Here is an 11,246-nt window from a genome sequence, read left to right on the forward strand (position 1 = left end):
TTTACCCCTTGCTAGCAAAGCCGGGAGATAGCAAAGATTCCAGCACTCTCTCATAGCTCTAAAACAGGGGTTTTACCCTTTATTTGTTCCACGCCCCCTTTGCCAGTCAGGTGAAAACCACAGATCCCTTACTATGTCCACATTATACTGTGTATTATTAATAAATATATCACGCCTGTACCAACACGTCTCCACAAGAATGATGGATTTTTTTTTCCCTTTAATTTCAGTTCAAACTGACGGACCCCTGCTCTAAAGGCTTTATCCCAGATTTCATGCAAACTACCCTGCCCTGGGAATGAGGTCCATGAAGACCCGGGCAGGTCATCTCATTTCTTTGAGCCCCTGGACAAGCAGGAGACAACAGCTTGGAACAGATCTGCTTTTCCATTTGTTGAGTACCCAGTGTGTGACGGGTGGCAGGTTAGGGGCTAGGACAGGTGTCAACAGGAACACCTCCCTTTGGGGGCTGAGAAGGCACTGCAGTCTCCTGAGGGAGACAGGCAAATTCATAATTGCAGGATGGGGAAGCTGTCCAGTCAACTTTCTCTAAGGTCTCCTCTAGCTCAAATTTTATGGTGGCCTGACTTCTAAGTTTCACAAGAAAAGCTCATCAATCTAAGAACATAATGTGGTGAACTCTTCGAGGGATGCTTGCGGGCTCATTTGCTGACCTTGCTGACCTTGAGACCTGATACTCTCAAAGTATCTGGCAGCCTGGGAGAGAGATTCCACTTAAGAGTTTCTTGGTTGGAGTAAGAGAATGGGAGTGGGGAATGGGATTCAACAGAAATGAACAGGTATTTTCTTTTAACTCCTAGATGAAATTATTTGCCAGTACAGAGTGGGTCATCTGAGGGGCCTGGAGAGTGCTTTGGTGGTGGAAAGGTTGGCTCATATGATCAACCTCCTTATTAATATTTTCTTTTTAAACATCCGAATGATAACATGGTGGAGCAAAATGCTGAATGTGAAGGCAGTTGCCTGATAATGATAATTTATGACTAGGAAGGGAATCAAGTCCTTGTGGTTCCTCCATAAAAGAATAATGGTCCCTCCAGCTTAGAAGCAATGAGTGTAAGGAGAAAGCTGGCTGGCATTTATATCAGGCAAGCTTGGCTTGGAATCCCTGCTCTACCCTCACTAGATGTGTGACCTAGGGCAATTGACTTAACTTCTTTAAGTCCAATTTCCTTATCTGTAAGAAGGAGATACTAATATCTACATTTTAAAATGTATGTGGTATTTAATAAATGATGGCTGGTTTTGTTATTCTTGTTAAATTATTTTTTAGCTAATTCAGACAGGAGAGAGAAAAAGCCACAGGAAGCTAGAAACTGAAAAGAAGCTCTTCCAGAAGAGAAGGATGAGACCAGGAGATGTTACTGTTGTATCTTTACTATGTGACAGAGGAGCCAAGGATCCCCTGCAGCCAGCTCCAAAATATCACAGTCTTCAGGAATGAAGCATCACCTCAATGATGGCTTGACTTGGACGTTTTCCCAGCCTCAAAACTCTGAGTTGATACATGCCCTTTATTTAAGCCAAACCATTTCCCAGTGAAGCAGGGTAAATAGGAAATCAATAGTCAGATCTCAAACCTGGCAGAAAAACCACCACCTTTAACACATGTCCTCCCATACTCCCAAGATGGCTGCTGGAAGACCCTCATGAGATTCTCCCATTCAGGACAAGATTTCCTTCAGAAGCCAGGAGAAACTCTGCATATTCTCCAAGGGCTTTATCATTGGGCCTTCCTGGGGGATTGATGGGCAGGGTAATCAATCAAAACAACAAACAGCTGGGACTCCTCCCATGTCATTAGCAAAGGGGTGGAATAATTAATGGTTTAAAAGACAGGTGCAGGAAGCAGACTTGGCCCAGTGGTTAGGGCGTCCGACTACCACATGGGAGGTGTGCGGTTCAAACCCCAGGCCTCCTTGACCCATGTGGAGCTGGCCCATGCACAGTGCTGATGCGCATAAGGAGTGCGGTGCCATACAAGGGTGTCCCTGCGTAGGGGAGCCCCATGTGCAAGGAGTGCGCCCTGTAAGGAGAGCTGCCCAGTGCAAAAGAAAGTTCAGCCCGCCCAGGGATGGTGCCGCACACACAGAGAGCTGACACAAGATGATGCAACAAAAAGAAACACAGATTCCTGAGCTGCTGATACCATAGTGGCAGACAAAGAACACGCAGCAAATGGACACAGAGAACAGACGACTGGGGCGGGGGGGAAGGGGAGAGAAATAAATAAATAAATCTTAAAAAAAAAAAATTAAAAATTAAATAAAAAAATAAAAGCCAGATGGGAAAGCTAACTGGTCCCATCACTCTGCCTATTTCTGCCCTATTCTGGCCTTCCTCACCCCTGCCTGGATCAATATGCAAGAAAAACCTGGGCATTTATAATCTATAGTGGGGAATTGTAATCTGTAAATCGTCCCTCTTTATCACTCTTCAGCCCCTGCCTCTCTCTGGGACCCATGATCTGTTATTTTCTTCCATTTCTCTTTCCTCCCTACCTTAATAAATTACTGGCCTAATCAACGTGGCATGCTCTTAAAATCCGTTTATTGGAGTATAGCCAAGAACCTAGGCAAAATCTGGCAACAATGCTATTTCCTTAAAAGTCTAGAAAACTAAAACAGATTTTGGTACCAGAAGAGTGTGTGCGTCATTGCAAATACCGAAAATGTGGAAATGGCTTTGGAATTGGGTAATGGATGGAGGCTGAAAGAATTATGAGGTGCTTGATAGAAAAGGCCTCGATTGCTTTGGAGAGACTGGTGGTAGGACTATGGATGCTAATGGTACTTCCGATGAGGCTTAGACAGAAATGATGAGTGCATTATTGGACATGGTGGAAAGGTGATCCTTGTTTTAAATTGGCAGAGAAGTTGGCAAAATTGCGTTCTGATGTCAGGTGGAAGGGAGAATTTAAGAGTGATGAACCTGGATATTTACCTGAGGAAATGTCCAAGCTCCATTTGGAAAGTACAGTCTTATTTCTCCTTGCAGCTTACAGTAAAACGTGAGAGGAAGGGATAAGCTGAAAACGGAACTCTTGGGCACAAAGCCAGAAATTGATGGTTAAGAAAAATCTGGATTTCTGAAAGTGAATGCCCAGAGAATAGTGCTCCATGTGAGGGTTTACTGAGCATGCATCCAGTCAGTCATTTCAGAGCAAGTCAGGAGTGGAGGTGTAGTTATCCAGGAAGGATCTGTGGAAAGTCTTACTGTCTAATGGTTTAGTCCCCTGTGTACTACATGCAAAACCAACAAGTTTTTTGCAAGATCTGTATGAATGGAACGACTGCCAGCCTGAACAAAAAAGGACAGAAAAGGGACAGATTGAAGAAAAAAAAATCACTTCAAGGTCAGGACCATGGAAGCTGAGGTCTAGACTGAAGACACTTTCTCAGGCCAAGAGATTGGGCCCACCCATGTGTGTGGACAGGGTGAGTCTACCCTGGCACTTGGAGAGGGTGGGCCTTCCACCCTCAGAAGAGTGCGTCACCCCCGGGTACTCAGAGGGTGGAGCCTATGTCCCAGGGATTGTGGCCAGCCTGGCCACCATCCTGATGACTGATGAGGGTGGCACCTTCCCTCGTGTTTGGTTGCTGTGCAAGCACTTGGAAGGATTGGGGCTGCCACTCCATCAGGCCCTGAAGACAAAATATTGTTCCATAGATGACTCTCGACCTTGAAATCAAATGGAGTATGCCCTGAAGGGTTTCCGAATTGTTTGGGACCTGTGACCCTTGTTTTTCTTCCAGTTTTTCCCTATGGGAATGGGAGTGTTTATCCTATGCCTGTTCCTCCTTTGTATATAAGAAGCAGATAAGTTGTTCTCTAGGTTTCACAGGTCCGTAGAAAGAGAACTGTGTCCCAGGACAGACCACACCCATAACCAACTTTCATGAGACTTTGTGGTTAGCATTGTTACTGAAATGACTTAAGGCTTTTGGGATATTGTGATGGAATGAATGTATTTTGCATATACAAAGAATGTGTCTTTTGGGGGTCCGGTGGGTGGAGTGTGGTGGTTTGAAGCTGTATGTATCTCAGAAAAACATGTTCTTAAAGTTAATCCATTCCTGTACATATGACCCTTTATAAGTAGTACCTTTTGATGAGGCTACTTCAGTTCAGGTGTGACCTAACCCAGTCAGGATGGGTCTTAATCCTACTACTGGAGCCCTTTATAAATGGAAGGAATACACAGAGAGAAAAAGCCATGGAAGCAAGAAGCTAAAATCCATGAAACCTGGAAGAGAAGGGAGAGACCAGCATATGCCCCAGTATCCCTTTGCCATGTGACAGAGGAGCTGGCAGTCAGTCTTTGGGAAGAAAGTCTGGCCTTGATATGCCTTGTTTAGGATATTTTCCCACCTCAAACCAGTGTGTGAATAAATTGCCATTCTTACCCACCCCATTTCATGGTATTTGCTTTGAGCAGCCTACAAAACTGAAACAGCATGTATTCACATTAATGTGCACTGTTGCAGTGATGTCTTCTCTCCCCTGAGGTCTGCTGCCCAATCTTGATGCTTCATTCCTGGGAAGGGAGTTCAATTAATACAACTGGAGGCTTTGTTTACTTTGACCTTGGGGAAGTGAAGTGACTTCTGTGGCAAATGTGGGAAGAATAACAAGACTTGTGGGAGCTCAGCTCCACCCTTGTCCTTGGAAAGGCCTGCTCTCAGACCACACACATCTCCTCAACTCTTCCCTGTCTTAAGTATCACCTGTAGATTTCCTCCATGGGGAGAGACCTGCTGTAATTCAACATGTCCTGTGTGGATAAATCTGTGAAATTCAGGAGTTCAAATAGCAGGTCTATTTGACTGTCAGGTTGGGGAGGACTTAAACCAAATAAATCTCAAGACAAGACCTTTTTGGCCCTTCAGTACTGAATCCTCCTTGAATGAGGTCCAAGGCAAACTTACCTTACAACACAGGGCATATAGAAATAACTTTAATTAAAACTTACAAAGATGACTATAATATGTGACATGACAGAAAGATCTGAGTTTATTTGCCTGGACAATGTGGGTTTGTCCAGCTTTTGTGGGTTTTTTTCCTTTAAAAATAAATATACAGTGAAACTACAAAAAAAAAATTGTCTATCTTGTGTTGATATCCAGTGTCAATCCTCCTGTTGAAGAAAGTCTTGTTCCAAAGTCCTAGGGCACTGATGAGTCTTTGATCCCAATGAGATTTATGAGGGACTTAGTGACCTTTAAAATAGGTGAAAGGTATAAATACCTTATACTTGGAAAAGTAACTAAAGAGTTCATTCTTCCTTAAAGTTGAAATAAATAAAGGTCCTCCACACACTAGATAAAAGATTAGGTTTAACATTGAGATGATATGAGTCTTATTTTGCCAGGAATTCTGCTATTTTAAAAGAATAATAATTAAAATGTTAGTGTAAACTCTCCAAATTTTTAAATGATGGCAGAGAGAGAGAGCTGCTCAAAGTAAGCACATCATCTATGGTCAGATTCAACATAAGGGAATGTAATTTGCAACTCCTAGTTACAACCCCTAATTATAAGAGTTTTAACCTTGAAATTAGTGAAGTCAGACTAACAATGGGCTTTTTTCCATTTACTTTTTTCTTTTTATCAAAATATGACATGTATATGGTTTAGAGAGTCAAGCAATACTGCAAGACTTACAAATGCAAAGCAAAACAATATCTCCTGTCCATATTCCAGTTTCTCAATTTTGTAATTTTAGAGAATATCTATTAACATTGAATTATGACACATGAAATTAGCTTTCCAGTACCACCAGCCCCCATAGCAACTTCTATCACTTTCCTCCTAGAAAAGTTTAATGACAATATTAATCAAATCACTTTTTAGTGATTGTTATTATGACTATGTAAATATTGTTTATAATTGAATCGTACTATATTATAACTACATTTCCTTTCCTTAACTACTTTTGTTTATCCTGGAGTTTATAACCGTCTTACTTTTCTATTGGCTTAGCCTTCTATGTACCATTAAAATGTCCTAAAACAAGTGGATAGACAAAAAAGCTGAAGATTTTTTTTCCTTAGAGCTATATTTCCTGGAGTGTTCCTGGAGCCCTTCTCTTCCTTCCCAGCCATGTAGACTGATTATGCTCTAGTTACATTATGAAGCAGTCAAAAAGGGGTTTTTCCTTACCGTCATGTGGGGAATTCCAGTGTTAGAGCCCCCTTGGTCCACTTACTTTGCTAATGATCTCATTTTCATGGAGCAATCTTCAGCATTTTCTGAGAAGGGGTGTCAGAGAAGCAAATTTGGGGGACCACGTATATCTGAAATGTCTTTCATCTACCCCTACATGGTTGATAGCTTGGTTGTATATACAATTCTCTGTTAAATAATTTTTACTTGGAAGGTGAAAGGATCACTCTACTGTCTTCCAGAATCCCATCTGCTCTTGAGAAGGATGATGTCATTCTGATTCCCCATCCTGAGTATGTAAACTTTTTTTTTTCTCTTTAGAAGTTTTAGGATTTTCTCTATCTCTGATTTTTTGACATTTCAAAAGAATACTTTGGTGTGTTGTCTTCTTGATTATGCTGGACCCTCAGTGGACCCTCTCAATCTGGCAATTCATATTCTTCGGGTCTGAGAATTTTTCTTGTTTGATGTACTTGGGAATATCCTCTCACCCACACCCCTGCCCTAGATTTTCTGTTCTATATTTCTGAAGCACCTGTTAATCAAACTTCTTTATATTAATCTGAAGTTTCAATATCAGACATTTGGTTTTAGAAAATTTATAGTTAGCAGTTTTTGGAGGATAGTTCAAAAATAAATGAGGCTTAAATCAGGTAGAGCAGATAAAAAGTTATTTAAATAGGCAAGACCAGAACTAGTAGGCAATGACTTGAACTGATTCTATGGCACCAGGCAAATAGGAGTGATAAATAATAAATATTCAGAAGGTAGAACAAATGGACCTTGTTGGAAATGTGGAAAATGAGAGAGAGATGCTGAGAAAGACTACCAGATTTATGGTCCAGGCAACTTAGTAGGTCTTTGTACCTTAAAACAAGATATGGAAGGACACTAAGAAATCATTGGACAGTTTGAAGCAGAGATGCAATATGATCAGATTTAGATTTTATACAGATTATTTACTAAAACTAATGGGTGAAAGTCTATTGAGAAACAGGCTATTTACGTAATCTCTGACCTGTTCGAAATGTTCTCTATCTGTACTGTCCCATTCAGTTGCTACTATTCAGGAGTCTTTTGAGCCTTTGAAATGTGCATAGTATGAATGAGGTACTGAATTTCAAATTTTATTTAAATTTATTTTAAATAGTCACAGGTGCCTAGTGGCTACTGTATTAGACAGCTCAGCTCTCTAAGTCCATTTTCAGAAATCTTTCTCTAACCTCCTTGGTCAGGTGAAACCTTCCTAATATATGTTCTCTTGGCACCAGGTATCTCCCATTCCTATGCAATATAAGTTGCAATTTTATATTTATTTATGTGGTTATTTAATTTTTGTGTGTGTGCCCCTAAGAGTGCAAGACTATAAAGTTTATTAGGATATGATTTTGGTTCACCATTGAATAGAGCGTCCAGCACATAACACATCTTAATATATATTTACTAAAAAATTGAATGAATGAATGAATTATAATAATGTAACCTCTAAGGAGGGGAGTGGAAGAGGAAATCAAAAGCACTTTCTACTTTATCTTTACCGTATAAATTTTAACACTGAGAAACTATTCATGCATCAATTAGGTGTTATTCAATACATAAAAAATGCTTTTCCTCAGCATTACAAAATCCAAGGTACAGTCAACTTCCAATATACAGGTATATTTCATATATGAATAGAGAGAAAGAAAAAAGAGAAAGGAAAGAAGGGAGAAGGCAAGGTTGATCATTCTGATTATTTTATGGCATGGACTGAAGGGAGAAAAGAGTAGAAGCAAGGAGAACTGTTAACAGCCCAGATGAATGATGAAGGTAGCTTAACTACAGTGAGAATGGAAGGGAAATAGGCTAGATTTGAGGGGAAAGTATAGAGATAGAACGGATAAAACTGGCCACATGATTAGATGTAGGCGGTAAAAGAGAGGAAAGAGTCAAGGATGAATTCCAGGTTTTTGTTGAGCAACTCTATTTCATGTCCTTTACTATAACCTATTGTAGGAAGGATGAAAACAGGTTTGGGGTGGGATGTGATGAATTGTGTTTGGTAATGTTGAGATTGTGTTGCATTAGGAACATACAGGTGAAGACATTTGGTAGCCTGCCTTGATGTTGGATCTGGATCTTAGAGTTTGAAGGTTTGGCCAGGGGATAAAAGATAAGTTTTAGTTGTATGGGTGGGGTCATTTTAAAGCATCTCTGAATGAGATCACACAGGGAAACTATGATGTATAATTAAGGCAAGGATTAGTGATAAAGTTCATTGGACACCAATATCTGAAGTAGAATCCTTGGAAGATATATCACGTAGGAGAAAAGATTTGTAAGCAATGGGAGCAATAGAAATAATGTCTTGGAAACTGGATTACCTTGTGCTTACTTAAATCACTTCAGATAAGGAAGTTTTGATTAACAGCAAGATTCATTTCACTCTATATGTCTTAGATTGCCAGGGTTGCTATGATAAATACCACATAGTAGTTGGCTTAAACAATAAGGATTTATTGGCTCAAAGTTTTGGAGGCTGAGAGTCCAACATCAAGGTATTGTCAGGGCTTACTTTTTATCAGAGTCTCGAGTATTCTGACAGTCCTCCGTCAAGCAGCGATTCTCTCTCTCTCTCCTTGTATGGACTTCTCCCATTCCCACAGACTTCTGTTTTCTTCATGTATGTCCATTTTCCTTTGTTTATAAATCTTCAGCCACGTTGGATTAAGGTCTGCCCTCTTTCATTTAGCCACACCTTAACTAATACAAACACCTTCAGATGTCCTATTTACCAATGTGTTCACACCCATAGAATTAGAGATAAAGGTTTGAATGTCTTTTGTAGGGTACATAATTCAATCCCCAATATTATGTAGCTTAAATTTTAACTTCACGTCTTTCATTAAACTTTTAACATTGTGTTTATAAAACAATCAGTACTTCTTCCGCTAGTTGTTAATACTGTTTCATGTTCACAGAGCAATCTGCTTTGCCCTTTTGTTCTTCAATGCCTTACTGAAGGAAAATGAAGCAATATTTATGAACTATTTCCTGAGCCAAGCAGTGCTACTCTTAGTATATCTCATTCCATCCCTGAAATAATTGTAAGTCAGATTCGGCATTCCTCTATTCAAAATCCTCTGATAACTTTTTATCTGTCAGAATAAAAATCAAACTCCTTACCAAAGCATTCCCCTCACCCCAGCCTTTTCCCCAGTTACCATTCCTTAATGCATAGGGCACGCTTCTACACCAAGCCTCCTTTGTTTTTTATTCAGCCTTATTGAGGTATAAATTAAGTAATATAAACTACATCTCTTTAACATGAACAGTTTAATGAGTTTTGACAAATGTATATATTGATGAAACCACCAACAAAATGAAGATGCAACATTTTCATCACTCCCAAAAGTTTCCTCATGATCCTTTGTGGCAGTTTGAGATTATTTTATGAATCCCAAAAGGAGAAAGATTATGTTTGTCAACTAATCTATTCCTCTGGGTGTGCTACTCTTTGATTGTATTAAATTCACTTGAGGACTTTGATTAGATTACCTGTTAAGATTGCTTTAGGGGGAGCTAATATAGCTCAGTGTTGAGTGTCAGCTTTCCACATATGATGTCCCTGGTTCAATCCCTGGCCACGGTTCCCTCAAAAACAAACCAAAAAAAAAAAAACTCAAAAGATTAAAAACTACTGCTCTAGGGTTTTGATTTCATCTACCTCAGTAAGGCATAAGGCAAGACTCAGCCTGAGGCCCCACCCCTTTGAGTCCCCACCCCCTTGCTGGGTCTGATATAAACTGACTCACTCACACAGACAGACACAGAAATAGAGATCTCTCTCATTTTCGATTTTTCCATGTGATGGAAAGGAGAAGACACAAACAGCTGAGGTCCCAGGGAGTGATGAGCCATTTGCCTGATAGCCGACAGCAGAACAGCCAAGACTGATCTAGGAAGCTATAAGAGAAAAGTCCTGTGCCAGCTTGCAGCTGACATAGGGAAGAAAGCAGAGCAACTGAGCCTGAAAGAAGAAGCTCAGAAGGAAGGAAAAACCTGGGCAGAGATCAGCAGCCATCTTTCTTCACCACGTGGTGACAGCCAGGATCAACAGTGCCTGACTTTGGTGAGAAAGCATCTCTGATGATGCCTTGGTTTGGACTTTTTATGGCCTTGGAACTGTAAGCTTTTACCCTAAATAAAGCACCTTTATGAAAGCCAACAGATTTCTGGGACTTTGCATTGGCAACCTTTTGGCAGACTAATACACCGTTAGAAAAAGAAAGAGAAGGGATACTTAGTAAATATTTACTTCTACTTACTTTAGACTTAATTTATTCTTCTTATCATTGGCTTTAGACCTTTTTTCTTTTCTAATATAAATATTTAAAACTATCAATTTTCCTATGACTGCTTTAGCTGCATTCCACAAATTTTGATATATTGTCTTTCATATCACAACATTGGAAATATATTCTGATTCTCTTTGTGATTATATTTTTGGGTAAAAATAGATTCGGGTTTTTGAATTTCCAAATATTTGTGGTTTTCTAGATACTCTATTGAATTTTAATTAATTCTATTGTGGTTGTACTCTCTGGTTTCAATCCTTTAAAAAATTTTTTTTAACTTTTTTTCCTTTGAGAAGTTGAGGACTTGCAGAAAAACCATGTATAAAATACAGGATTCCCATACACCACCCTACCACCACCAACTTGCATTGGTGTAGAACATTTATTACAATTGATGTTAGCACATTTTCATAATTGCACCGTTAATTAAAGTCCATGGTTTCACCTAAGGTTCATTGTTAGTATAGTGTAGTTCCATGGATTTAAAAAAAAATGTTTATCCTACCATTACACAATCTGACATTTCCCCTTTTAATCATATTCAGATATTTATTTCAGTGCTGTTAATTGCCTTCACAATGGTGTGCTGCCATCACCACCATCCATTACCAAAACATTCCCGCCATTTCAAATAGGAACCCTGTACATTTTAAGCCTTAACATCCCATTCCCTTTTGAATGTAATATTAAAAAAATAAATAGAGACAAAAAAAAAAAATCCAAC

Source organism: Dasypus novemcinctus, chromosome 14 (assembly GCF_030445035.2).
Source record: "Dasypus novemcinctus isolate mDasNov1 chromosome 14, mDasNov1.1.hap2, whole genome shotgun sequence".
In the NCBI taxonomy this organism is placed as follows: Eukaryota; Metazoa; Chordata; class Mammalia; order Cingulata; family Dasypodidae; genus Dasypus; species Dasypus novemcinctus.